Genomic DNA, 27,583 nt, shown 5'->3' on the forward strand with positions numbered 1-27,583 from the left:
TGGGAAAGAAAACTCACCAGTCCAGGTTCCTGATGTCAGTTTGTAGAGCTCTTTTTGGACTCTCAGGGCAGCACAAGTATGAGGTGGGGGCAGCTCCTGTCTGGGACTTATCCTTCGATGTTCGGATTTTTTGCACTCAGCTGCCGGCTCAGGGCCACAGGACTCGGAGCGCAAACATCGGCTCTTTTCCCTGGTAAAGAAAACTCACCAGTCATGGTTCCTGATGTCAGTTTGTAGAGCTCTTTTTGGACTCTCAGGGCAGCACAAGTATGAGGTGGGGGCAGCTCCTGTCTGGGACTTATCCTTCGATGTTCCGATTTTTTGCAGTCAGCTGCCCGCTCAGGGCCACAGGACTCGGAGCGCAAACATCGGCTCTTTTCCCTGGGAAAGAAAACTCACCAGTCCAGGTCCTGATGTCAGTTTGTAGAGCTCTTTTTGGACTGTCAGGGCAGCACAAGTATGAGGTGGGGGCAGCTCCTGTCTGGGACTTATCCTTCGATGTTCGGATTTTTTGCACTCAGCTGCCGGCTCAGGGCCACAGGACTCGGAGCGCAAACATCGGCTCTTTTCCCTGGGAAAGAAAACTCACCAGTCCAGGTTCCTGATGTCAGTTTGTAGGGCTCCCCTGGGACTGTCAGGGCAGCACAAGTATGAGGTGGGGGCAGCTCCTGTCTGGGACTTATCCTTCGATGTTCGGATTTTTTGCAGTCAGCTGCCGGCTCAGGGCCACAGGACTCGGAGCGCAAACATCGGCTCTTTTCCCTGGGAAAGAAAACTCACCAGTCCAGGTCCTGATGTCAGTTTGTAGAGCTCTTTTTGGACTGTCAGGGCAGCACAAGTATGAGGTGGGGGCAGCTCCTGTCTGGGACTTATCCTTCGATGTTCGGATTTTTTGCAGTCAGCTGCCGGCTCAGGGCCACAGGACTCGGAGCGCAAACATCGGCTCTTTTCCCTGGGAAAGAAAACTCACCAGTCATGGTTCCTGATGTCAGTTTGTAGAGCTCTTTTTGGACTCTCAGGGCAGCACAAGTTTGAGGTGGGGGCAGCTCCTGTCTGGGACTTATCCTTCGATGTTCGGATTTTTTGCAGTCAGCTGCCGGCTCACGGCCACAGGACTCGGAGCGCAAACATCGGCTCTTTTCCCTGGGAAAGAAAACTCACCAGTCCAGGTTCCTGATGTCTGTTTGTAGAGCTCTTTTTGGACTCTCAGGGCAGCACAAGTATGAGGTGGGGGCAGCTCCTGTCTGGGACTTATCCCTCGATGTTCGGATTTTTTGCAGTCAGCTGCCCGCTCAGGGCCACAGGACTCGGAGCGCAAACATCGGCTCTTTTCCCTGGGAAAGAAAACTCACCAGTCCAGGTTCCTGATGTCAGTTTGTAGGGCTCCCCTGGGACTCTCAGGGCAGCACAAGTATGAGGTGGGGGCAGCTCCTGTCTGGGACTTATCCTTCGATGTTCCGATTTTTTGCAGTCAGCTGCCCGCTCAGGGCCACAGGACTCGGAGCGCAAACATCGGCTCTTTTCCCTGGGAAAAAAAACTCACCAGTCCAGGTCCTGATGTCAGTTTGTAGAGCTCTTTTAGGACTCTCAGGGCAGCACAAGTATGAGGTGGGAGCAGCTCCTGTCTGGGACTTATCCTTCGATGTTCGGATTTTTTGCAGTCAGCTGCCGGCTCAGGGCCACAGGACTCGGAGCGCAAACATTGGCTCTTTTCCCTGGGAAAGAAAACTCACCAGTCCAGGTTCCTGATGTCAGTTTGTAGAGCTCTTTTTGGACTCTCAGGGCAGCACAAGTATGAGGTGGGGGCAGCTCCTGTCTGGGACTTATACTTCGATGTTCGGATTTTTTGCAGTCAGCTGCCCGCTCAGGGCCACAGGACTCGGGGCGCAAACATCGGCTCTTTTCCCTGGGAAAGAAAACTCACCAGTCCAGGTTCCTGATGTCAGTTTGTAGGGCTCCCCTGGAACTCTCAGGGCAGCACAAGTATGAGGTGGGGGCAGCTCCTGTCTGGGACCTATCCTTCGATGTTCCGATTTTTTGCAGTCAGCTGCATGCTCAGGGCCACAGGACTCGGAGCGCAAACATCGGCTCTTTTCCCTGGGAAAAAAAACTCACCAGTCCAGGTTCCTGATGTCAGTTTGTAGGGCTCCCCTGGGACTGTCAGGGCAGCACAAGTATGAGGTGGGGGCAGCTCCTGTCTGGGACTTATCCTTCGATGTTCGGATTTTTTGCACTCAGCTGCCCGCTCAGGGCCACAGGACTCGGAGCGCAAACATCGGCTCTTTTCCCTGGGAAAGAAAACTCACCAGTCCAGGTTCCTGATGTCAGTTTGTAGGGCTCCCCTGGGACTCTCAGGGCAGCACAAGTATGAGGTGGGGGCAGCTCCTGTCTGGGACTTATCCTTCGATGTTCGGAATTTGTGCGGGCAGCTGCCGGCTCAGGGCCACAGGACTCGGAGCGAAAACATCGGCTCTTTTCCCTGGGAAAAAAAACTCACCAGTCCAGGTTCCTGATGTCAGTTTGTAGGGCTCCCCTGGAACTGTCAGGGTAGCACAAGTATGAGGTGGGGGCAGCTCCTGTCTGGGACTTATCCTTCGATGTTCGGATTTTTTGCAGTCAGCTGCCCGCTCAGGGCCACAGGACTCGGAGCGCAAACATCGGCTCTTTTCCCTGGGAAAGAAAACTCACCAGTCCAGGTTCCTGATGTCAGTTTGTAGGGCTCCCCTGGGACTCTCAGGGCAGCACAAGTATGAGGTGGGGGCAGCTCCTGTCTGGGACTTATCCTTCGATGTTCGGATTTTTTGCACTCAGCTGCCCGCTCAGGGCCACAGGACTCGGAGCGCAAACATCGGCTCTTTTCCCTGGGAAAGAAAACTCACCAGTCCAGGTTCCTGATGTCAGTTTGTAGGGCTCCCCTGGGACTCTCAGGGCAGCACAAGTATGAGGTGGGGGCAGCTCCTGTCTGGGACTTATCCTTCGATGTTCCGATTTTTTGCAGTCAGCTGCCCGCTCAGGGCCACAGGACTCGGAGCGCAAACATCGGCTCTTTTCCCTGGGAAAGAAAACTCACCAGTCCAGGTCCTGATGTCAGTTTGTAGAGCTCTTTTTGGACTCTCAGGGCAGCACAAGTATGAGGTGGGGGCAGATCCTGTCTGGGACTTATCCTTCGATGTTCGGATTTTTTGCACTCAGCTGCCCGCTCAGGGCCACAGGACTCGGAGCGCAAACATCGGCTCTTTTCCCTGGGAAAGAAAACTCACCAGTCCAGGTTCCTGATGTCAGTTTGTAGAGCTCTTTTTGGACTCTCAGAGAAGCACAAGTATGAGGCGGGGGCAGCTCCTGTCTGGGACTTATCCTTCGATGTTCCGATTTTTTTCAGTCAGCTGACGGCTCAGGGCCACAGGACTCGGAGCGCAAACATCGGCTCTTTTCCCTGGGAAAGAAAACTCACCAGTCCAGGTTCCTGATGTCAGTTTGTAGGGCTCCCCTGGGACTGTCAGGGCAGCACAAGTATGAGGTGGGGGCAGCTCCTGTCTGGGACTTATACTTCGATGTTCGGATTTTTTGCAGTCAGCTGCCCGCTCAGGGCCACAGGACTCGGAGCGCAAACATCGGCTCTTTTCCCTGGGAAAGAAAACTCACCAGTCCAGGTTCCTGATGTCAGTTTGTAGAGCTCTTTTTGGACTGTCAGGGCAGCACAAGTATGAGGTGGGGGCAGACCCTGTCTGGGACTTATCCTTCGATGTTCGGAATTTGTGCGGTCAGCCGCCGGTTCAGGGTCACAGGACTCGGAGCACAAACATCGGCTCTTTTCCCTGGGAAAGAAAACTCACCAGTCCAGGTTCCTGATGTCAGTTTGTAGGGCTCCCCTGGGACTCTCAGGGCAGCACAAGTATGAGGTGGGGGCAGCTCCTGTCTGGGACTTATCCTTCGATGTTCGGATTTTTTGCACTCAGCTGCCGGCTGAGGGCCACAGGACTCGGAGTGCAAACATCGTCTCTTTTCCCTGGGAAAGAAAACTCACCAGTCCAGGTTCCTGATGTCAGTTTGTAGAGCTCTTTTTGGACTCTCAGGGCAGCACAAGTATGAGGTGGGGGCAGCTCCTGTCTGGGACTTATCCTTCGATGTTCGGATTTTTTGCACTCAGCTGCCGGCTCAGGGCCACAGGACTCGGAGCGCAAACATCGGCTCTTTTCCCTGGGAAAGAAAACTCACCAGTCAGGGTTCCTATTGTCAGTTTGTAGAGCTCTTTTTGGACTCTCAGGGCAGCACAAGTATGAGGTGGGGGCAGCTCCTGTCTGGGACTTATCCTTCGATGTTCGGATTTTTTGCAGTCAGCTGCCGGCTCAGGGCCACAGGACTCGGAGCGCAAACATCGGCTCTTTTCCCTGGGAAAGAAAACTCACCAGTCCAGGTTCCTGATGTCAGTTTGTAGAGCTCTTTTTGGACTCTCAGGGCAGCACAAGTATGAGGTGGGGGCAGCTCCTGTCTGGGACTTATCCTTCGATGTTCCGATTTTTTGCACTCAGCTGCCGGCTCAGGGCCACAGGACTCGGAGCGCAAACATCGGCTCTTTTCCCTGGGAAAGAAAACCCACCAGTCCAGGTTCCTGATGTCAGTTTGTAGGGCTCCCCTGGGACTGTCAGGGCAGCAAATGTATGAGGTGGGGGCAGATCCTGTCTGGGACTTATCCTTCGATGTTCGGATTTTTTGCACTCAGCTGCCCGCTCAGGGCCACAGGACTCGGAGCGCAAACATCGGCTCTTTTCCCTGGGAAAGAAAACTCACCAGTCCAGGTTCCTGATGTCAGTTTGTAGGGCTCCCCTGGGACTCTCAGGGCAGCACAAGTATGAGGTGGGGGCAGCTCCTGTCTGGGACTTATCCTTCGATATTCCGATTTTTTGCAGTCAGCTGCCCGCTCAGGGCCACAGGACTCGGAGCGCAAACATCGGCTCTTTTCCCTGGGAAAAAAACCTCACCAGTCCAGGTCCTGTGGTCAGTTTGTAGAGCTCTTTTTGGACTGTCAGGGCAGCACAAGTATGAGGTGGGGGCAGCTCCTGTCTGGGACTTATCCTTCGATGTTCGGATTTTTTGCACTCACCTGCCCGCTCAGGGCCACAGGACTCGGAGCGCAAACATCGGCTCTTTTCCCTGGGAAAGAAAACTCACCAGTCCAGGTTCCTGATGTCAGTTTGTAGGGCTCCCCTGGGACTCTCAGGGCAGCACAAGTATGAGGTGGGGGCAGCTCCTGTCTGGGGCTTATCCTTCAATGTTCCGATTTTTTGCAGTCAGCTGCCCGCTCAGGGCCACAGGACTCGGAGCGCAAACATCGGCTCTTTTCCCTGCGAAAGAAAACTCACCAGTCCAGGTCCTGATGTCAGTTTGTAGAGCTCTTTTTGGACTGTCAGGGCAGCACAAGTATGAGGTGGGGGCAGATCCTGTCTGCGACTTATCCTTCGATGTTCGGATTTTTTGCACTCAGCTGCCCGCTCAGGGCCACAGGACTCGGAGCGCAAACATCGGCTCTTTTCCCTGGGAAAGAAAACTCACCAGTCCAGGTTCCTGATATCAGTTTGTAGAGCTCTTTTTGGACTCTCAGAGCAGCACAAGTATGAGGCGGGGGCAGCTCCTGTCTGGGACTTATCCTTCGATGTTCCGATTTTTTGCAGTCAGCTGACGGCTCAGGGCCACAGGACTCGGAGCGCAAACATCGGCTCTTTTCCCTGGGAAAGAAAACTCACCAGTCCAGGTTCCTGATGTCAGTTTGTAGGGCTCCCCTGGGACTGTCAGGGCAGCACAAGTATGAGGTGGGGGCAGCTCCTGTCTGGGACTTATCCTTCGATGTTCGGATTTTTTGCAGTCAGCTGCCCACTCAGGGCCACAGGACTCGGAGCGCAAACATCGGCTCTTTTCCCTGGGAAAGAAAACTCACCAGTCATGGTTCCTGATGTCAGTTTGTAGAGCTCTTTTTGGACTCTCAGGGCAGCACAAGTATGAGCTGGGGGCAGCTCCTGTCTGGGACTTATCCTTCGATGTTCGGATTTTTTGCACTCAGCTGCCGGCTCAGGGCCACAGGACTCGGAGCGCAAACATCGACTCTTTTCCCTGGGAAAGAAAACTCACCAGTCATGATTCCTGATGTCAGTTTGTAGAGCTCTTTTTGGACTCTCAGGGCAGCACAAGTATGAGGTGGGGGCAGCTCCTGTCTGGGACTTATCCTTCGATGTTCCGATTTTTTGCAGTCAGCTGCCGGCTCAGGGCCACAGGACTCGGAGCGCAAACATCGGCTCTTTTCCCTGGGAAAGAAAACTCACCAGTCCAGGTTCCTGATGTCAGTTTGTAGAGCTCTTTTTGGACTCTCAGGGCAGCACAAGTATGAGGTGGGGGCAGCTGCTGTCTGGGACTTATCCTTCGATGTTCCGATTTTTTGCACTCAGCTGCCGGCTCAGGGCCACAGGACTCGGAGCGCAAACATCGGCTCTTTTCCCTGGGAAAGAAAACTCACCAGTCCAGGTTCCTGATGTCAGTTTGTAGGGCTCCCCTGGGACTGTCAGGGCAGCACAAGTATGAGGTGGGGGCAGCTCCTGTCTGGGACTTATCCTTCGATGTTCGGATTTTTTGCGGTCAGCTGCCCGTTTAGGGCCACAGGACTCGGAGCGCAAACATCGGCTCTTTTCCCTGGGAAAGAAAACTCACCAGTCCAGGTTCCTGATGTCAGTTTGGAGGGCTCCCCTGGGACTGTCAGGGCAGCACAAGTATGAGGTGGGGGCAGATCCTGTCTGGGACTTATCCTTCGATGTTCGGATTTTTGCACTCAGCTGCCCGCTCAGGGCCACAGGACTCGGAGCGCAAACATCGGCTCTATTCCCTGGGAAAGAAAACTCACCAGTCCAGGTTCCTGATGTCAGTTTGTAGGGCTCCCCTGGGACTCTCAGGGCAGCACAAGTATGAGGTGGGGGCAGCTCCTGTCTGGGACTTATCCTTCGATGTTCCGAATTTTTGCAGTTAGCTGCCGGCTCAGGGCCACAGGACTCGGAACGCAAACATCGGCTCTTTTCCCTGGGAAAGAAAACTCACCAGTCCAGGTTCCTGATGTCAGTTTGTAGGGCTCCCCTGGGACTCTCAGGGCAGCACAAGTATGAGGTGGGGGCAGCTCCTGTCTGGGACTTATCCTTCGATGTTCCGATTTTTTGCAGTCAGCTGCCCGCTCAGGGCCACAGGACTCGGAGCGCAAACATCGGCTCTTTTCCCTGGGAAAAAAAACTCACCAGTCCAGGTCCTGATGTCAGTTTGTAGAGCTCTTTTAGGACTCTCAGAGCAGCACAAGTATGAGGTGGGGGCAGCTCCTGTCTGGGACTTATCCTTCGATGTTCCTATTTTTTGCAGTCAGCTGACGGCTCAGGGCCACAGGACTCGGAGCGCAAACATCGGCTCTTTTCCCTGGGAAAGAAAACTCACCAGTCCAGGTTCCTGATGTGAGTTTGTAGGGCTCCCCTGGGACTGTCAGGGCAGCACAAGTATGAGGTGGGGGCAGCTCCTGTCTGGGACTTATCCTTCGATGTTCGGAATTTGTGCGGTCAGCTGCCGGATCAGGGCCACAGGACTCGGAGCGAAAACATCGGCTCTTTTCCCTGGGAAAAAAAACTCACCAGTCCAGGTTCCTGATGTCAGTTTGTAGGGCTCCCCTGGAACTGTCAGGGTAGCACAAGTATGAGGTGGGGGCAGCTCCTGTCTGGGACTTATCCTTCGATGTTCGGATTTTTTGCACTCAGCTGCCCGCTCAGGGCCACAGGACTCGGAGCGCAAACATCGGCTCTTTTCCCTGGGAAAGAAAACTCACCAGTCCAGGTTCCTGATGTCAGTTTGTAGGGCTCCCCTGGGACTGTCAGGGTAGCACAAGTATGAGGTGGGGGCAGACCCTGTCTGGGACTTATCCTTCGATGTTCGGATTTTTTGCACTCAGCTGCCCGCTCAGGGCCACAGGACTCGGAGCGCAAACATCGGCTCTTTTCCCTGGGAAAGAAAACTCACCAGTCCAGGTTCCTGATGTCAGTTTGTAGGGTTCCCCTGGAACTCTCAGGGCAACACAAGTATGAGGTGGGGGCAGCTCCTGTCTGGGACTTATACTTCGATGTTCAGATTTTTTGCAGTCAGCTGCATGCTCAGGGCCACAGGACTCGGAGCGCAAACATCGGCTCTTTTCCCTGGGAAAGAAAACTCACCAGTCCAGGTTCCTGATGTCAGTTTGTAGGGCTCCCCTGGAACTCTCAGGGCAGCACAAGTATGAGGTGGGAGCAGCTCCTGTCTGGGACTTATCCTTCGATGTTCGGATTTTTTGCACTCAGCTGCCCGCTCAGGGCCACAGGACTCAGAGCGCAAACATCGGCTCTTTTCCCTGGGAAAGAAAACTCACCAGTCCAGGTTCCTGATGTCAGTTTGTAGGGCTCCCCTGGGACTGTCAGGGCAGCACAAGTATGAGGTGGGGGCAGATCCTGTCTGGGACTTATCCTTCGATGTTCGGATTTTTTGCACTCAGCTGCCCGCTCAGGGCCACAGGACTCGGAGCGCAAACATCGGCTCTTTTCCCTGGGAAAGAAAACTCACCAGTCCAGGTTCCTGATGTCAGTTTGTAGGGCTCCCCTGGGACTCTCAGGGCAGCACAAGTATGAGGTGGGGGCAGCTCCTGTCTGGGACTTATCCTTCGATGTTCCGATTTTTTGCAGTTAGCTGCCGGCTCAGGGCCACAGGACTCGGAGCGCAAACATCGGCTCTTTTCCCTGGGAAAGAAAACTCACCAGTCCAGGTTCCTGATGTCAGTTTGTAGGGCTCTTTTTGGACTCTCAGGGCAGCACAAGTATGAGGTGGGGGCAGCTCCTGTCTGGGACTTATCCTTCGATGTTCGGATTTTTTGCAGTCAGCTGCCGGCTCAGTGCCACAGGACTCGGAGCGCAAACATCGGCTCTTTTCCCTGGGAAAGAAAACTCACCAGTCCAGGTTCCTGATGTCAGTTTGTAGGGCTCCCCTGGGACTGTCAGGGCAGCACAAGTATGAGGTGGGGGCAGCTCCTGTCTGGGACTTATCCTTCGATGTTCGGATTTTTTGCAGTCAGCTGCCCGCTCAGGGCCACAGGACTCGGAGCGCAAACATCGGCTCTTTTCCCTGGGAAAGAAAACTCACCAGTCCAGGTTCCTGATGTCAGTTTGTAGGGCTCCCCTGGGACTGTCAGGGCAGCACAAGTATGAGGTGGGGGCAGCTCCTGTCTGGGACTTATCCTTCGATGTTCGGAATTTGTGCGGTCAGCTGCCGGTTCAGGGCCACAGGACTCGGAGCGCAAACATCGGCTCTTTTCCCTGGGAAAGAAAACTCACCAGTCCAGGTTCCTGATGTCAGTTTGTAGGGCTCCCCTGGGACTCTCAGGGCAGCACAAGTATGAGGTGGGGGCAGCTCCTGTCTGGGACTTATCCTTCGATGTTCGGATTTTTTGCACTCAGCTGCCCGCTCAGGGCCACAGGACTCGGAGCGCAAACATCGGCTCTTTTCCCTGGGAAAGAAAACTCACCAGTCCAGGTTCCTGATGTCAGTTTGTAGAGCTCTTTTTGGACTCTCAGGGCAGCACAAGTATGAGGTGGGGGCAGCTCCTGTCTGGGACTTATCCTTCAATGTTCGGATTTTTTGCACTCAGCTGCCGGCTCAGGGCCACAGGACTCGGAGCGCAAACATCGGCTCTTTTCCCTGGGAAAGAAAACTCACCAGTCCAGGTTCTTGATGTCAGTTTGTAGAGCTCTTTTTAGACTCTCAGGGCAGCACAAGTATGAGGTGGGGGCAGCTCCTGTCTGGGACTTATCCTTCGATGTTCGGATTTTTTGCGGTCAGCTGCCGGCTCAGGGCCACAGGACTCGGAGCGCAAACATCGGCTCTTTTCCCTGGGAAAGAAAACTCACCAGTCATGGTTCCTGATGTCAGTTTGTAGAGCTCTTTTTGGACTGTCAGGGCAGCACAAGTATGAGGTGGGGGCAGCTCCTGTCTGGGACTTATCCTTCGATGTTCGGATTTTTTGCACTCAGCTGCCCGCTCAGGGCCACAGGACTCGGAGCGCAAACATCGGCTCTTTTCCCTGGGAAAGAAAACTCACCAGTCCAGGTTCCTGATGTCAGTTTGTAGGGCTCCCCTGGAACTCTCAGGGCAGCACAAGTATGAGGTGGGGGCAGCTCCTGTCTGGGACTTATCCTTCGATGTTCGGATTTTTTGCACTCAGCTGCCCGCTCAGGGCCACAGGACTCGGAGCGCAAACATCGGCTCTTTTCCCTGGGAAAGAAAACTCACCAGTCCAGATTCCTGATGTCAGTTTGTAGGGCTCCCCTGGGACTGTCAGGGCAGCACAAGTATGAGGTGGGGGCAGCTCCTGTCTGGGACTTATCCTTCGATGTTCCGATTTTTTGCAGTCAGCTGCCCGCTCAGGGCCACAGGACTCGGACCGCAAACATCGGCTCTTTTCCCTGGGAAAAAAAACTCACCAGTCCAGGTCCTGAGGTCAGTTTGCAGAGCTCTTTTTGGACTGTCATGGCAGCACAAGTATGAGGTGGGGGCAGCTCCTGTCTGGGACTTATCCTTCGATGTTCCGATTTTTTGCAGTCAGCTGCCGGCTCAGGGCCACAGGACTCGGAGCGCAAACATCAGCTCTTTTCCCTGGGAAAGAAAACTCACCAGTCCAGGTTCCTGATGTCAGTTTGTAGAGCTCTTTTTGGACTCTCAGAGCAGCACAAGTATGAGGTGGGGGCAGCTCCTGTCTGGGACTTATCCTTCGATGTTCCGATTTTTTGCAGTCAGCTGCCGGCTCAGGGCCACAGGACTCGGAGCGCAAACATCAGCTCTTTTCCCTGGGAAATAAAACTCACCAGTCCAGGTTCCTGATGTCAGTTTGTAGGGCTTCCCTGGGACTGTCAGGGCAGCACAAGTATGAGGTGGGGGCAGCTCCTGTCTGGGACTTATACTTCGATGTTCGGATTTTTTGCAGTCAGCTGCCGGCTCAGGGCCACAGGACTCGGAGCGCAAACATCGGCTCTTTTCCCTGCGAAAGAAAACTCACCAGTCCAGGTTCCTGATGTCAGTTTGTAGGGCTCCCCTGGGACTCTCAGGGCAGCACAAGTATGAGGTGGGGGCAGCTCCTGTCTGGGACTTATCCTTCGATGTTCGGATTTTTTGCAGTCAGCTGCCGGCTCAGGGCCACAGGACTCGGAGCGCAAACATCGGCTCTTTTCCCTGGGAAAGAAAACTAACCAGTCCAGGTTCCTGATGTCAGTTTGTAGAGCTCTTTTTGGACTCTCAGGGCAGCAGAAGTATGAGGTGGGGGCAGCTTTTGTCTGGGACTTATCCTTCGATGTTCGGATTTTTTGCACTCAGCTGCCCGCTCACGGCCACAGGACTCGGAGCGCAAACATCGGCTCTTTTCCCTGGGAAAGAAAACTCACCAGTCCAGGTTCCTGATGTCAGTTTGTAGGGCTCCCCTGGGACTGTCAGGGCAGCACAAGTATGAGGTGGGGGCAGCTCCTGTCTGGGACTTATCCTTCGATGTTCGGAATTTGTGCGGTCAGCTGCTGGCTCAGGGCCACAGGACTCGGAGCGCAAACATCGGCTCTTTTCCCTGGGAAAGAAAACTCACCAGTCCAGGTTCCTGATGTCAGTTTGTAGGGCTCCCCAGGAACTCTCAGGGCAGCACAAGTATGAGGTGGGGGCAGCTCCTGTCTGGGACTTATCCTTCGATGTTCGGATTTTTTGCACTCAGCTGCCGGCTCAGGGCCAAAGGACTCGGAGCGCAAACATCGGCTCTTTTCCCTGGGAAAGAAAACTCACCAGTCATGGTTCCTGATGTCAGTTTGTAGAGCTCTTTTTGGACTCTCAGGGCAGCACAAGTTTGAGGTGGGGGCAGCTCCTGTCTGGGACTTATCCTTCGATGTTCGGATTTTTTGCACTCAGCTGCCCGCTCAGGGCCACAGGACTCGGAGCGCAAACATCGGCTCTTTTCCCTGGGAAAGAAAACTCACCAGTCCAGGTTCCTGATGTCAGTTTGTAGGGCTCCCCTGGGACTGTCAGGGCAGCACAAGTATGAGGTGGGGGCAGCTCCTGTCTGGGACTTATACTTCGATGTTCGGATTTTTTGAAGTCAGCTGCCCGCTCAGGGCCACAGGACTCGGAGCGCAAACATCGGCTCTTTTCCCTGGGAAAGAAAACTCACCAGTCATGGTTCCTGATGTCAGTTTGTAGAGCTCTTTTTGGACTCTCAGGGCAGCACAAGTATGAGGTGGGGGCAGCTCCTGTCTGGGACTTATCCTTCGATGTTCGGAATTTGTGCGGTCAGCTGCCGGTTCAGGGCCACAGGACTCGGAGCGCAAACATTGCTCTTTTCCCTGGGAAAGAAAACTCACCAGTCCAGGTTCCTGATGTCAGTTTGTAGGGCTCCCCTGGGACTCTCAGGGCAGCACAAGTATGAGGTGGGGGCAGCTCCTGTCTGGGACTTTTCCTTCGATGTTCGGATTTTTTCCAGTCAGCTGCCGGCTCAGGGCCACAGGACTCGGAGCGCAAACATCGGCTCTTTTCCCTGGGAAAGAAAACTCACCAGTCCAGGTTCCTGATGTCAGTTTGTAGAGCTCTTTTTGGACTCTCAGGGCAGCACAAGTATGAGGTGGGGGCAGCTCCTGTCTGGGACTTATCCTTCGATGTTCGGAATTTGTGCGGTCAGCTCCCGGTTCAGGGCCACAGGACTCGGAGCGCAAACATCGGCTCTTTTCCCTGGGAAAGAAAACTCACCAGTCCAGGTTCCTGATGTCAGTTTGTAGGGCTCCCCTGGGACTCTCAGGGCAGCACAAGTATGAGGTGGGGGCAGCTCCTGTCTGGGACTTATCCTTCGATGTTCGGATTTTTTGCAGTCAGCTGCCGGCTCAGGGCCACAGGACTCGGAGCGCAAACATCGGCTCTTTTCCCTGGGAAAGAAAACTCACCAGTCCAGGTTCCTGATGTCAGTTTGTAGAGCTCTTTTTGGACTCTCAGGGAAGCACAAGTATGAGGTGGGGGTAGCTTTTGTCTGGGACTTATCCTTCGATGTTCGGATTTTTTGCACTCAGCTGCCGGCTAAGGGCCACAGGACTCGGAGCGCAAACATCGGCTCTTATCCCTGGGAAAGAAAACTCACCAGTCATGGTTCCTGATGTCAGTTTGTAGAGCTCTTTTTGGACTCTCAGGGCAGCACAAGTATGAGGTGGGGGCAGCTCCTGTCTGGGACTTATCCTTCGATGTTCCGATTTTTTGCACTCAGCTGCCCGCTCAGGGCCACAGGACTCGGAGCGCAAACATCGGCTCTTTTCCCTGGGAAAGAAAACTCACCAGTCCAGGTCCTGATGTCAGTTTGTAGAGCTCTTTTTGGACTGTCAGGGCAGCACAAGTATGAGGTGGGGGCAGCTCCTGTCTGGGACTTATCCTTCGATGTTCGGATTTTTTGCACTCAGTTGCCGGCTCAGGGCCACAGGACTCGGAGCGCAAACATCGGCTCTTTTCCCTGGGAAAGAAAACTCACCAGTCCAGGTTCCTGATGTCAGTTTGTAGGGCTCCCCTGGGACTGTCAGGGCAGCACAAGTATGAGGTGGGGGCAGCTCCTGTCTGGGACTTATCCTTCGATGTTCGGATTTTTTGCAGTCAGCTGCCGGCTCAGGGCCACAGGACTCGGAGCGCAAACATCGGCTCTTTTCCCTGGGAAAGAAAACTCACCAGTCATGGTTCCTGATGTCAGTTTGTAGAGCTCTTTTTGGACTCTCAGGGCAGCACAAGTATGAGGTGGGGGCAGCTCCTGTCTGGGACTTATCCTTCGATGTTCGGAATTTGTGCGGGCAGCTGCCGGCTCAGGGCCACAGGACTCGGAGCGAAAACATCGGCTCTTTTCCCTGGGAAAAAAAACTCACCAGTCCAGGTTCCTGATGTCAGTTTGTAGGGCTCCCCTGGAACTGTCAGGGCAGCACAAGTATGAGGTGGGGGCAGCTCCTGTCTGGGACTTATCCTTCGATGTTCGGATTTTTTGCACTCATCTGCCCGCTCAGGGCCACAGGAGTCGGAGCGCAAACATCGGCTCTTTTCCCTGGGAAAGAAAACTCACCAGTCCAGGTTCCTGAAGTCATTTTGTAGAGCTCTTTTTGGACTCTCAGGGCAGCACAAGTATGAGGTGGGGGCAGCTCCTGTCTGGGACTTATCCTTCGATGTTCGGATTTTTTGCACTCAGCTGCCCACTCAGGGCCACAGGACTCGGAGCGCAAACATCGGCTCTTTTCCCTGGGAAAGAAAACTCACCAGTCCAGGTTCCTGATGTCAGTTTGTAGGGCTCCCCTGGGACTCTCAGGGCAGCACAAGTATGAGGTGGGGGCAGCTCCTGTCTGGGACTTATCCTTCGATGTTCCGATTTTTTGCAGTCAGCTGCCCGCTCAGGGCCACAGGACTCGGAGTGCAAACATCGTCTCTTTTCCCTGGGAAAGAAAACTCACCAGTCCAGGTTCCTGATGTCAGTTTGTAGAGCTCTTTTTGGACTCTCAGGGCAGCACAAGTATGAGGTGGGGGCAGCTCCTGTCTGGGACTTATCCTTCGATGTTCGGATTTTTTCCAGTCAGCTGCCGGCTCAGGGCCACAGGACTCGGAGCGCAAACATCGGCTCTTTTCCCTGGGAAAGAAAACTCACCAGTCCAGGTTCCTGATGTCAGTTTGTAGAGCTCTTTTTGGACTCTCAGGGCAGCACAAGTATGAGGTGGGGGCAGCTCCTGTCTGGGACTTATCCTTCGATGTTCGGAATTTGTGCGGTCAGCTCCCGGTTCAGGGCCACAGGACTCGGAGCGCAAACATCGGCTCTTTTCCCTGGGAAAGAAAACTCACCAGTCCAGGTTCCTGATGTCAGTTTGTAGGGCTCCCCTGGGACTCTCAGGGCAGCACAAGTATGAGGTGGGGGCAGCTCCTGTCTGGGACTTATCCTTCGATGTTCGGATTTTTTGCAGTCAGCTGCCGGCTCAGGGCCACAGGACTCGGAGCGCAAACATCGGCTCTTTTCCCTGGGAAAGAAAACTCACCAGTCCAGGTTCCTGATGTCAGTTTGTAGAGCTCTTTTTGGACTCTCAGGGCAGCACAAGTATGAGGTGGGGGCAGCTTTTGTCTGGGACTTATCCTTCGATGTTCGGATTTTTTGCACTCAGCTGCCGGCTAAGGGCCACAGGACTCGGAGCGCAAACATCGGCTCTTATCCCTGGGAAAGAAAACTCACCAGTCATGGTTCCTGATGTCAGTTTGTAGAGCTCTTTTTGGACTCTCAGGGCAGCACAAGTATGAGGTGGGGGCAGCTCCTGTCTGGGACTTATCCTTCGATGTTCCGATTTTTTGCACTCAGCTGCCCGCTCAGGGCCACAGGACTCGGAGCGCAAACATCGGCTCTTTTCCCTGGGAAAGAAAACTCACCAGTCCAGGTCCTGATGTCAGTTTGTAGAGCTTTTTTGGACTGTCAGGGCAGCACAAGTATGAGGTGGGGGCAGCTCCTGTCTGGGACTTATCCTTCGATGTTCGGATTTTTTGCACTCAGTTGCCGGCTCAGGGCCACAGGACTCGGAGCGCAAACATCGGCTCTTTTCCCTGGGAAAGAAAACTCACCAGTCCAGGTTCCTGATGTCAGTTTGTAGGGCTCCCCTGGGACTGTCAGGGCAGCACAAGTATGAGGTGGGGGCAGCTCCTGTCTGGGACTTATCCTTCGATGTTCGGATTTTTTGCAGTCAGCTGCCGGCTCAGGGCCACAGGACTCGGAGCGCAAACATCGGCTCTTTTCCCTGGGAAAGAAAACTCACCAGTCATGGTTCCTGATGTCAGTTTGTAGAGCTCTTTTTGGACTCTCAGGGCAGCACAAGTATGAGGTGGGGGCAGCTCCTGTCTGGGACTTATCCTTCGATGTTCGGAATTTGTGCGGGCAGCTGCCGGCTCAGGGCCACAGGACTCGGAGCGAAAACATCGGCTCTTTTCCCTGGGAAAAAAAACTCACCAGTCCAGGTTCCTGATGTCAGTTTGTAGGGCTCCCCTGGAACTGTCAGGGCAGCACAAGTATGAGGTGGGGGCAGCTCCTGTCTGGGACTTATCCTTCGATGTTCGGATTTTTTGCACTCATCTGCCCGCTCAGGGCCACAGGAGTCGGAGCGCAAACATCGGCTCTTTTCCCTGGGAAAGAAAACTCACCAGTCCAGGTTCCTGAAGTCATTTTGTAGAGCTCTTTTTGGACTCTCAGGGCAGCACAAGTATGAGGTGGGGGCAGCTCCTGTCTGGGACTTATCCTTCGATGTTCGGATTTTTTGCACTCAGCTGCCCACTCAGGGCCACAGGACTCGGAGCGCAAACATCGGCTCTTTTCCCTGGGAAAGAAAACTCACCAGTCCAGGTTCCTGATGTCAGTTTGTAGGGCTCCCCTGGGACTCTCAGGGCAGCACAAGTATGAGGTGGGGGCAGCTCCTGTCTGGGACTTATCCTTCGATGTTCCGATTTTTTGCAGTCAGCTGCCCGCTCAGGGCCACAGGACTCGGAGTGCAAACATCGTCTCTTTTCCCTGGGAAAGAAAACTCACCAGTCCAGGTTCCTGATGTCAGTTTGTAGAGCTCTTTTTGGACTCTCAGGGCAGCACAAGTATGAGGTGGGGGCAGCTCCTGTCTGGGACTTATCCTTCGATGTTCGGATTTTTTGCACTCAGCTGCCCGCTCAGGGCCACAGGACTCGGAGCGCAAACATCGGCTCTTTTCCCTGGGAAAGAAAACTCACCAGTCATGGTTCCTGATGTCAGTTTGTAGAGCTCTTTTTGGACTCTCAGGGCAGCACAAGTATGAGGTGGGGGCAGCTCCTGTCTGGGACTTATCCTTCGATGTTCGGATTTTTTGCACTCAGCTGCCAGCTCAGGGCCACAGGACTCGGAGCGCAAACATCGGCTCTTTTCCCTGGGAAAGAAAACTCACCAGTCCAGGTTCCTGATGTCAGTTTGTAGAGCTCTTTTTGGACTCTCAGGGCAGCACAAGTATGAGGTGGGGGCAGCTCCTGTCTGGGACTTATCCTTCGATGTTCCGATTTTTTGCACTCAGCTGCCGGCTCAGGGCCACAGGACTCGGAGCGCAAACATCGGCTCTTTTCCCTGAGAAAGAAAACTCACCAGTCCAGGTTCCTGATGTCAGTTTGTAGGGCTCCCCTGGGACTGTCAGGGCAGCAAATGTATGAGGTGGGGGCAGATCCTGTCTGGGACTTATCCTTCGATGTTCGGATTTTTTGCACTCAGCTGCCCGCTCAGGGCCACAGGACTCGGAGCGCAAACATCGGCTCTTTTCCCTGGGAAAGAAAACTCACCAGTCCAGGTTCCTGATGTCAGTTTGTAGGGCTCCCCTGGGACTCTCAGGGCAGCACAAGTATGAGGTGGGGGCAGCTCCTGTCTGGGACTTATCCTTCGATATTCCGATTTTTTGCAGTCAGCTGCCCGCTAAGGGCCACAGGACTCGGAGCGCAAACATCGGCTCTTTTCCCTGGGAAAAAAAACTCACCAGTCCAGGTCCTGATGTCAGTTTGTAGAGCTCTTTTTGGACTGTCAGGGCAGCACAAGTATGAGGTGGGGGCAGCTCCTGTCTGGGACTTATCCTTCGATGTTCGGATTTTTTGCAGTCAGCTGCCCGCTCAGGGCCACAGGACTCGGAGTACAAACATCGGCTCTTTTCCCTGCGAAAGAAAACTCACCAGTCCAGGTCCTGATGTCAGTTTGTAGAGCTCTTTTTGGACTGTCAGGGCAGCACAAGTATGAGGTGGGGGCAGATCCTGTCTGGGACTTATCCTTCGATGTTCGGATTTTTTGCACTCAGCTGCCCGCTCAGGGCCACAGGACTCGGAGCGCAAACATCGGCTCTTTTCCCTGGGAAAGAAAACTCACCAGTCCAGGTTCCTGATGTCAGTTTGTAGAGCTCTTTTTGGACTCTCAGAGCAGCACAAGTATGAGGTGGGGGCAGCTCCTGTCTGGGACTTATCCTTCGATGTTCGGATTTTTTGCAGTCAGCTGCCCGCTCAGGGCCACAGGACTCGGAGCGCAAACATCGGCTCTTTTCCCTGGGAAAGAAAACTCACCAGTCCAGGTTCCTGATGTCAGTTTGTAGAGCTCTTTTTGGACTCTCAGGGCAGCACAAGTATGAGGTGGGGGCAGCTCCTGTCTGGGACTTATCCTTCGATGTTCGGAATTTGTGCGGTCATCTGCCGGTTCAGGGCCACAGGACTCCAAGCACAAACATCGGCTCTTTTCCCTGGGAAAGAAAACTCACCAGTCCAGGTTCCTGATGTCAGTTTGTAGGGCTCCCCTGGGACTCTCAGGGCAGCAAAAGTATGAGGTGGGGGCAGCTCCTGTCTGGGACTTATCCTTCGATGTTCGGATTTTTTGCACTCAGCTGCCGGCTCAGGGCCACAGGACTCGGAGCGCAAACATCGGCTCTTTTCCCTGGGAAAGAAAACTCACCAGTCCAGGTTCCTGATGTCAGTTTGTAGAGCTCTTTTTGGACTCTCAGGGCAGCACAAGTATGAGGTGGGGGCAGCTCCTGTCTGGGACTTATCCTTCGATGTTCGGATTTTTTCCACTCAGCTGCCGGCTCAGGGCCACAGGACTCGGAGCGAAAACATCGGCTCTTTTCCCTGGGAAAGAAAACTCACCAGTCATGGTTCCTGATGTCAGTTTGTAGAGCTCTTTTTGGACTCTCAGGGCAGCACAAGTATGAGGTGGGGGCAGCTCCTGTCTGGGACTTATCCTTCGATGTTCCGATTTTTTGCACTCAGGTGCCGGCTCAGGGCCACAGGACTCGGAGCGCAAACATCTGCTCTTTTCCCTGGGAAAGAAAACTCACCAGTCCAGGTTCCTGATGTCAGTTTGTAGAGCTCTTTTTGGACTCTCAGGGCAGCACAAGTATGAGGTGGGGGCAGCTCCTGTCTGGGACTTATCCTTCGATGTTCGGATTTTTTGCACTCAGCTGCCGGCTCAGGGCCACAGGACTCGGAGCGCAAACATCGGCTCTTTTCCCTGGGAAAGAAAACTCACCAGTCCAGGTTCCTGATGTCAGTTTGTAGGGCTCCCCTGGGACTGTCAGGGCAGCAAATGTATGAGGTGGGGGCAGATCCTGTCTGGGACTTATCCTTCGATGTTCGGATTTTTTGCACTCAGCTGCCGGCTGAGGGCCACAGGACTCGGAGCGCAAACATCGGCTCTTTTCCCTGGGAAAGAAAACTCACCAGTCCAGGTTCCTGATGTCAGTTTGTAGGGCTCCCCTGGGACTCTCAGGGCAGCACAAGTATGAGGTGGGGGCAGCTCCTGTCTGGGACTTATCCTTCGATATTCCGATTTTTTGCAGTCAGCTGCCCGCTCAGGGCCACAGGACTCGGAGCGCAAACATCGGCTCTTTTCCCTGGGAAAAAAAACTCACCAGTCCAGGTCCTGATGTCAGTTTGTAGAGCTCTTTTTGGACTGTCAGGGCAGCACAAGTATGAGGTGGGGGCAGCTCCTGTCTGGGACTTATCCTTCGATGTTCGGATTTTTTGCACTCAGCTGCCCGCTCAGGGCCACAGGACTCGGAGCGCAAACATCGGCTCTTTTCCCTGGGAAAGAAAACTCACCAGTCCAGGTTCCTGATGTCAGTTTGTAGAGCTCTTTTTCGACTCTCAGGGCAGCACAAGTATGAGGTGGGGGCAGCTCCTGTCTGGGACTTATCCTTCGATGTTCCGATTTTTTGCACTCAGCTGCCCGCTCAGGGCCACAGGAGTCGGAGCGCAAACATCGGCTCTTTTCCCTGGGAAAGAAAACTCACCAGTCCAGGTTCCTGATGTCAATTTATAGGGCTCCCCTGGGACTGTCAGGGTAGCACAAGTATGAGGTGGGGGCAGATCCTGTCTGGGACTTATCCTTCGATGTTCGGATTTTTTGCACTCAGCTGCCCGCTCAGGGCCACAGGACTCGGAGCGCAAACATCGGCTCTTTTCCCTGGGAAAGAAAACTCACCAGTCCAGGTTCCTGATGTCAGTTTTTAGGGCTCCCCTGGAACTCTCAGGGCAACACAAGTATGAGGTGGGGGCAGCTCCTGTCTGGGACTTATCCTTCGATGTTCCGATTTTTTGCAGTCAGCTGCATGCTCAGGGCCACAGGACTCGGAGCGCAAACATCGGCTCTATTCCCTGGGAAAGAAAACTCACCAGTCCAGGTTCCTGATGTCAGTTTGTAGGGCTCCCCTGGGACTGTCAGGGCAGCACAAGTATGAGGTGGGGGCAGATCCTGTCTGGGACTTATCCTTCGATGTTCGGATTTTTGCACTCAGCTGCCCGCTCAGGGCCACAGGACTCGGAGCGCAAACATCGGCTCTATTCCCTGGGAAAGAAAACTCACCAGTCCAGGTTCCTGATGTCAGTTTGTAGGGCTCCCCTGGGACTCTCAGGGCAGCACAAGTATGAGGTGGGGGCAGCTCCTGTCTGGGACTTATCCTTCGATGTTCCGATTTTTTGCAGTTAGCTGCCGGCTCATGGCCACAGGACTCGGAACGCAAACATCGGCTCTTTTCCCTGGGAAAGAAAACTCACCAGTCCAGGTTCCTGATGTCAGTTTGTAGGGCTCCCCTGGGACTCTCAGGGCAGCACAAGTATGAGGTGGGGGCAGCTCCTGTCTGGGACTTATCCTTCGATGTTCCGATTTTTTGCAGTCAGCTGCCCGCTCAGGGCCACAGGACTCGGAGCGCAAACATCGGCTCTTTTCCCTGGGAAAAAAAACTCACCAGTCCAGGTCCTGATGTCAGTTTGTAGAGCTCTTTTAGGACTCTCAGAGCAGCACAAGTATGAGGTGGGGGCAGCTCCTGTCTGGGACTTATCCTTCGATGTTCCGATTTTTTGCAGTCAGCTGCCGGCTCAGGGCCACAGGACTCGGAACGAAAACATCGGCTCTTTTCCCTGGGAAAAAAAACTCACCAGTCCAGGTTCCTGATGTCAGTTTGTAGGGCTCCCCTGGAACTGTCAGGGTAGCACAAGTATGAGGTGGGGGCAGCTCCTGTCTGGGACTTATCCTTCGATGTTCGGATTTTTTGCACTCAGCTGCCCGCTCAGGGCCACAGGACTCGGAGCGCAAACATCGGCTCTTTTCCCTGGGAAAGAAAACTCACCAGTCCAGGTTCCTGATGTCATTTTGTAGAGCTCTTTCTGGACTCTCAGGGCAGCACAAGTATGAGGTGGGGGCAGCTCCTGTCTGGGACTTATCCTTCGATGTTCGGAATTTGTGCGGTCATCTGCCGGTTCAGGGCCACAGGACTCCAAGCACAAACATCGGCTCTTTTCCCTGGGAAAGAAAACTCACCAGTCCAGGTTCCTGATGTCAGTTTGTAGGGCTCCCCTGGGACTCTCAGGGCAGCAAAAGTATGAGGTGGGGGCAGCTCCTGTCTGGGACTTATCCTTCGATGTTCGGATTTTTTGCACTCAGCTGCCGGCTCAGGGCCACAGGACTCGGAGCGCAAACATCGGCTCTTTTCCCTGGGAAAGAAAACTCACCAGTCCAGGTTCCTGATGTCAGTTTGTAGAGCTCTTTTTGGACTCTCAGGGCAGCACAAGTATGAGGTGGGGGCAGCTCCTGTCTGGGACTTATCCTTCGATGTTCGGATTTTTTCCACTCAGCTGCCGGCTCAGGGCCACAGGACTCGGAGCGCAAACATCGGCTCTTTTCCCTGGGAAAGAAAACTCACCAGTCATGGTTCCTGATGTCAGTTTGTAGAGCTCTTTTTGGACTCTCAGGGCAGCACAAGTATGAGGTGGGGGCAGCTCCTGTCTGGGACTTATCCTTCGATGTTCCGATTTTTTGCACTCAGCTGCCGGCTCAGGGCCACAGGACTCGGAGCGCAAACATCGGCTCTTTTCCCTGGGAAAGAAAACTCACCAGTCCAGGTTCCTGATGTCAGTTTGTAGAGCTCTTTTTGGACTCTCAGGGCAGCACAAGTATGAGGTGGGGGCAGCTCCTGTCTGGGACTTATCCTTCGATGTTCGGATTTTTTGCACTCAGCTGCCGGCTCAGGGCCACAGGACTCGGAGCGCAAACATCGGCTCTTTTCCCTGGGAAAGAAAACTCACCAGTCCAGGTTCCTGATGTCAGTTTGTAGAGCTCTTTTTGGACTCTCAGGGCAGCACAAGTATGAGGTGGGGGCAGCTCCTGTCTGGGACTTATCCTTCGATGTTCGGATTTTTTGCACTCAGCTGCCCGCTCAGGGCCACAGGACTCGGAGCGCAAACATCGGCTCTTTTCCCTGGGAAAGAAAACTCACCAGTCCAGGTTCCTGATGTCAATTTATAGGGCTCCCCTGGGACTGTCAGGGTAGCACAAGTATGAGGTGGGGGCAGATCCTGTCTGGGACTTATCCTTCGATGTTCGGATTTTTTGCACTCAGCTGCCCGCTCAGGGCCACAGGACTCGGAGCGCAAACATCGGCTCTTTTCCCTGGGAAAGAAAACTCACCAGTCCAGGTTCCTGATGTCAGTTTTTAGGGCTCCCCTGGAACTCTCAGGGCAACACAAGTATGAGGTGGGGGCAGCTCCTGTCTGGGACTTATCCTTCGATGTTCCGATTTTTTGCAGTCAGCTGCATGCTCAGGGCCACAGGACTCGGAGCGCAAACATCGGCTCTTTTCCCTGGGAAAGAAAACTCACCAGTCCAGGTTCCTGATGTCAGTTTGTAGGGCTCCCCTGGGACTGTCAGGGCAGCACAAGTATGAGGTGGGGGCAGATCCTGTCTGGGACTTATCCTTCGATGTTCGGATTTTTGCACTCAGCTGCCCGCTCAGGGCCACAGGACTCGGAGCGCAAACATCGGCTCTATTCCCTGGGAAAGAAAACTCACCAGTCCAGGTTCCTGATGTCAGTTTGTAGGGCTCCCCTGGGACTCTCAGGGCAGCACAAGTATGAGGTGGGGGCAGCTCCTGTCTGGGACTTATCCTTCGATGTTCCGATTTTTTGCAGTTAGCTGCCGGCTCATGGCCACAGGACTCGGAACGCAAACATCGGCTCTTTTCCCTGGGAAAGAAAACTCACCAGTCCAGGTTCCTGATGTCAGTTTGTAGGGCTCCCCTGGGACTCTCAGGGCAGCACAAGTATGAGGTGGGGGCAGCTCCTGTCTGGGACTTATCCTTCGATGTTCCGATTTTTTGCAGTCAGCTGCCCGCTCAGGGCCACAGGACTCGGAGCGCAAACATCGGCTCTTTTCCCTGGGAAAAAAAACTCACCAGTCCAGGTCCTGATGTCAGTTTGTAGAGCTCTTTTAGGACTCTCAGAGCAGCACAAGTATGAGGTGGGGGCAGCTCCTGTCTGGGACTTATCCTTCGATGTTCCGATTTTTTGCAGTCAGCTGCCGGCTCAGGGCCACAGGACTCGGAGCGAAAACATCGGCTCTTTTCCCTGGGAAAAAAAACTCACCAGTCCAGGTTCCTGATGTCAGTTTGTAGGGCTCCCCTGGAACTGTCAGGGTAGCACAAGTATGAGGTGGGGGCAGCTCCTGTCTGGGACTTATCCTTCGATGTTCGGATTTTTTGCACTCAGCTGCCCGCTCAGGGCCACAGGACTCGGAGCGCAAACATCGGCTCTTTTCCCTGGGAAAGAAAACTCACCAGTCCAGGTTCCTGATGTCATTTTGTAGAGCTCTTTCTGGACTCTCAGGGCAGCACAAGTATGAGGTGGGGGCAGCTCCTGTCTGGGACTTATCCTTCGATGTTCGGATTTTTTGCACTCAGCTGCCCGCTCAGGGCCACAGGACTCGGAGCGCAAACATCGGCTCTTTTCCCTGGGAAAGAAAACTCACCAGTCCAGGTCCTGATGTCAGTTTGTAGAGCTCTTTTTGGACTGTCAGGGCAGCACAAGTATGAGGTGGGGGCAGATCCTGTCTGGGACTTATCCTTCGATGTTCCGATTTTTTGCACTCAGCTGCCCGCTCAGGGCCACAGGACTCGGAGCGCAAACATCGGCTCTTTTCCGTGGGAAAGAAAACTCACCAGTCCAGGTTCCTGATGTCAGTTTGTAGAGCTCTTTTTGGACTCTCAGAGCAGCACAAGTATGAGGCAGGGGCAGCTCCTGTCTGGGACTTATCCTTCGATGTTCCGATTTTTTGCAGTCAGCTGCCGGCTCAGGGCCACAGGACTCGGAGCGCAAACATCGGCTCTTTTCCCGGGGAAAGAAAACTCACCAGTCCAGGTTCCTGATGTCAGTTTGTAGGGCTCCCCTGGGACTGTCAGGGCAGCACAAGTATGAGGTGGGGGCAGCTCCTGTCTGGGACTTATCCTTCGATGTTCGGATTTTTTGCAGTCAGCTGCCCGCTCAGGGCCACAGGACTCGGAGCGCAAACATCGGCTCTTTTCCCTGGGAAAGAAAACTCACCAGTCCAGGTTCCTGATGTCAGTTTGTAGAGCTCTTTTTGGACTCTCAGGGCAGCACAAGTATGAGGTGGGGGCAGCTCCTGTCTGGGACTTATCCTTCGATGTTCGGAATTTGTGCGGTCATCTGCCGGTTCAGGGCCACAGGACTCCAAGCACAAACATCGGCTCTTTTCCCTGGGAAAGAAAACTCACCAGTCCAGGTTCCTGATGTCAGTTTGTAGGGCTCCCCTGGGACTCTCAGGGCAGCAAAAGTATGAGGTGGGGGCAGCTCCTGTCTGGGACTTATCCTTCGATGTTCGGATTTTTTGCACTCAGCTGCCGGCTCAGGGCCACAGGACTCGGAGCGCAAACATCGGCTCTTTTCCCTGGGAAAGAAAACTCACCAGTCCAGGTTCCTGATGTCAGTTTGTAGAGCTCTTTTTGGACTCTCAGGGCAGCACAAGTATGAGGTGGGGGCAGCTCCTGTCTGGGACTTATCCTTCGATGTTCGGATTTTTTCCACTCAGCTGCCGGCTCAGGGCCACAGGACTCGGAGCGCAAACATCGGCTCTTTTCCCTGGGAAAGAAAACTCACCAGTCATGGTTCCTGATGTCAGTTTGTAGAGCTCTTTTTGGACTCTCAGGGCAGCACAAGTATGAGGTGGGGGCAGCTCCTGTCTGGGACTTATCCTTCGATGTTCCGATTTTTTGCACTCAGCTGCCGGCTCAGGGCCACAGGACTCGGAGCGCAAACATCGGCTCTTTTCCCTGGGAAAGAAAACTCACCAGTCCAGGTTCCTGATGTCAGTTTGTAGAGCTCTTTTTGGACTCTCAGGGCAGCACAAGTATGAGGTGGGGGCAGCTCCTGTCTGGGACTTATCCTTCGATGTTCGGATTTTTTGCACTCAGCTGCCGGCTCAGGGCCACAGGACTCGGAGCGCAAACATCGGCTCTTTTCCCTGGGAAAGAAAACTCACCAGTCCAGGTTCCTGATGTCAGTTTGTAGGGCTCCCCTGGGACTGTCAGGGCAGCAAATGTATGAGGTGGGGGCAGATCCTGTCTGGGACTTATCCTTCGATGTTCGGATTTTTTGCACTCAGCTGCCCGCTCAGGGCCACAGGACTCGGAGCGCAAACATCGGCTCTTTTCCCTGGGAAAGAAAACTCACCAGTCCAGGTTCCTGATGTCAGTTTGTAGAGCTCTTTTTGGACTCTCAGGGCAGCACAAGTATGAGGTGGGGGCAGCTCCTGTCTGGGACTTATCCTTCGATGTTCCGATTTTTTGCACTCAGCTGCCCGCTCAGGGCCACAGGAGTCGGAGCGCAAACATCGGCTCTTTTCCCTGGGAAAGAAAACTCACCAGTCCAGGTTCCTGATGTCAATTTATAGGGCTCCCCTGGGACTGTCAGGGTAGCACAAGTATGAGGTGGGGGCAGATCCTGTCTGGGACTTATCCTTCGATGTTCGGATTTTTTGCACTCAGCTGCCCGCTCAGGGCCACAGGAGTCGGAGCGCAAACATCGGCTCTTTTCCCTGGGAAAGAAAACTCACCAGTCCAGGTTCCTGATGTCAGTTTTTAGGGCTCCCCTGGAACTCTCAGGGCAACACAAGTATGAGGTGGGGGCAGCTCCTGTCTGGGACTTATCCTTCGATGTTCCGATTTTTTGCAGTCAGCTGCATGCTCAGGGCCACAGGACTCGGAGCGCAAACATCGGCTCTTTTCCCTGGGAAAGAAAACTCACCAGTCCAGGTTCCTGATGTCAGTTTGTAGGGCTCCCCTGGGACTGTCAGGGCAGCACAAGTATGAGGTGGGGGCAGATCCTGTCTGGGACTTATCCTTCGATGTTCGGATTTTTGCACTCAGCTGCCCGCTCAGGGCCACAGGACTCGGAGCGCAAACATCGGCTCTATTCCCTGGGAAAGAAAACTCACCAGTCCAGGTTCCTGATGTCAGTTTGTAGGGCTCCCCTGGGACTCTCAGGGCAGCACAAGTATGAGGTGGGGGCAGCTCCTGTCTGGGACTTATCCTTCGATGTTCCGATTTTTTGCAGTTAGCTGCCGGCTCATGGCCACAGGACTAGGAACGCAAACATCGGCTCTTTTCCCTGGGAAAGAAAACTCACCAGTCCAGGTTCCTGATGTCAGTTTGTAGGGCTCCCCTGGGACTCTCAGGGCAGCACAAGTATGAGGTGGGGGCAGCTCCTGTCTGGGACTTATCCTTCGATGTTCCGATTTTTTGCAGTCAGCTGCCCGCTCAGGGCCACAGGACTCGGAGCGCAAACATCGGCTCTTTTCCCTGGGAAAAAAAACTCACCAGTCCAGGTCCTGATGTCAGTTTGTAGAGCTCTTTTAGGACTCTCAGAGCAGCACAAGTATGAGGTGGGGGCAGCTCCTGTCTGGGACTTATCCTTCGATGTTCCGATTTTTTGCAGTCAGCTGCCGGCTCAGGGCCACAGGACTCGGAGCGAAAACATCAGCTCTTTTCCCTGGGAAAAAAACCTCACCAGTCCAGGTTCCTGATGTCAGTTTGTAGGGCTCCCCTGGAACTGTCAGGGTAGCAAAAGTATGAGGTGGGGGCAGCTCCTGTCTGGGACTTATCCTTCGATGTTCGGATTTTTTGCAGTCAGCTGCCGGCTCAGGGCCACAGGACTCGGAGCGCAAACATCGGCTCTTTTCCATGGGAAAGAAAACTCACCAGTCCAGGTCCTGATGTCAGTTTGTAGAGCTCTTTTTGGACTGTCAGGGCAGCACAAGTATGAGGTGGGGGCAGATCCTGTCTGGGACTTATCCTTCGATGTTCGGATTTTTTGCACTCAGCTGCCCGCTCAGGGCCACAGGACTCGGAGCGCAAACATCGGCTCTTTTCCCTGGGAAAGAAAACTCACCAGTCCAGGTTCCTGATGTCAGTTTGTAGAGCTCTTTTTGGACTCTCAGAGCAGCACAAGTATGAGGCGGGGGCAGCTCCTGTCTGGGACTTATCCTTCGATGTTCCGATTTTTTGCAGTCAGCTGCCGGCTCAGGGCCACAGGACTCGGAGCGCAAACATCGGCTCTTTTCCCGGGGAAAGAAAACTCACCAGTCCAGGTTCCTGATGTCAGTTTGTAGGGCTCCCCTGGGACTGTCAGGGCAGCACAAGTATGAGGTGGGGGCAGCTCCTGTCTG

Source organism: Taeniopygia guttata, chromosome 5 (genome assembly GCF_048771995.1).
Source record: "Taeniopygia guttata chromosome 5, bTaeGut7.mat, whole genome shotgun sequence".
Lineage (NCBI taxonomy): Eukaryota > Metazoa > Chordata > Aves > Passeriformes > Estrildidae > Taeniopygia > Taeniopygia guttata.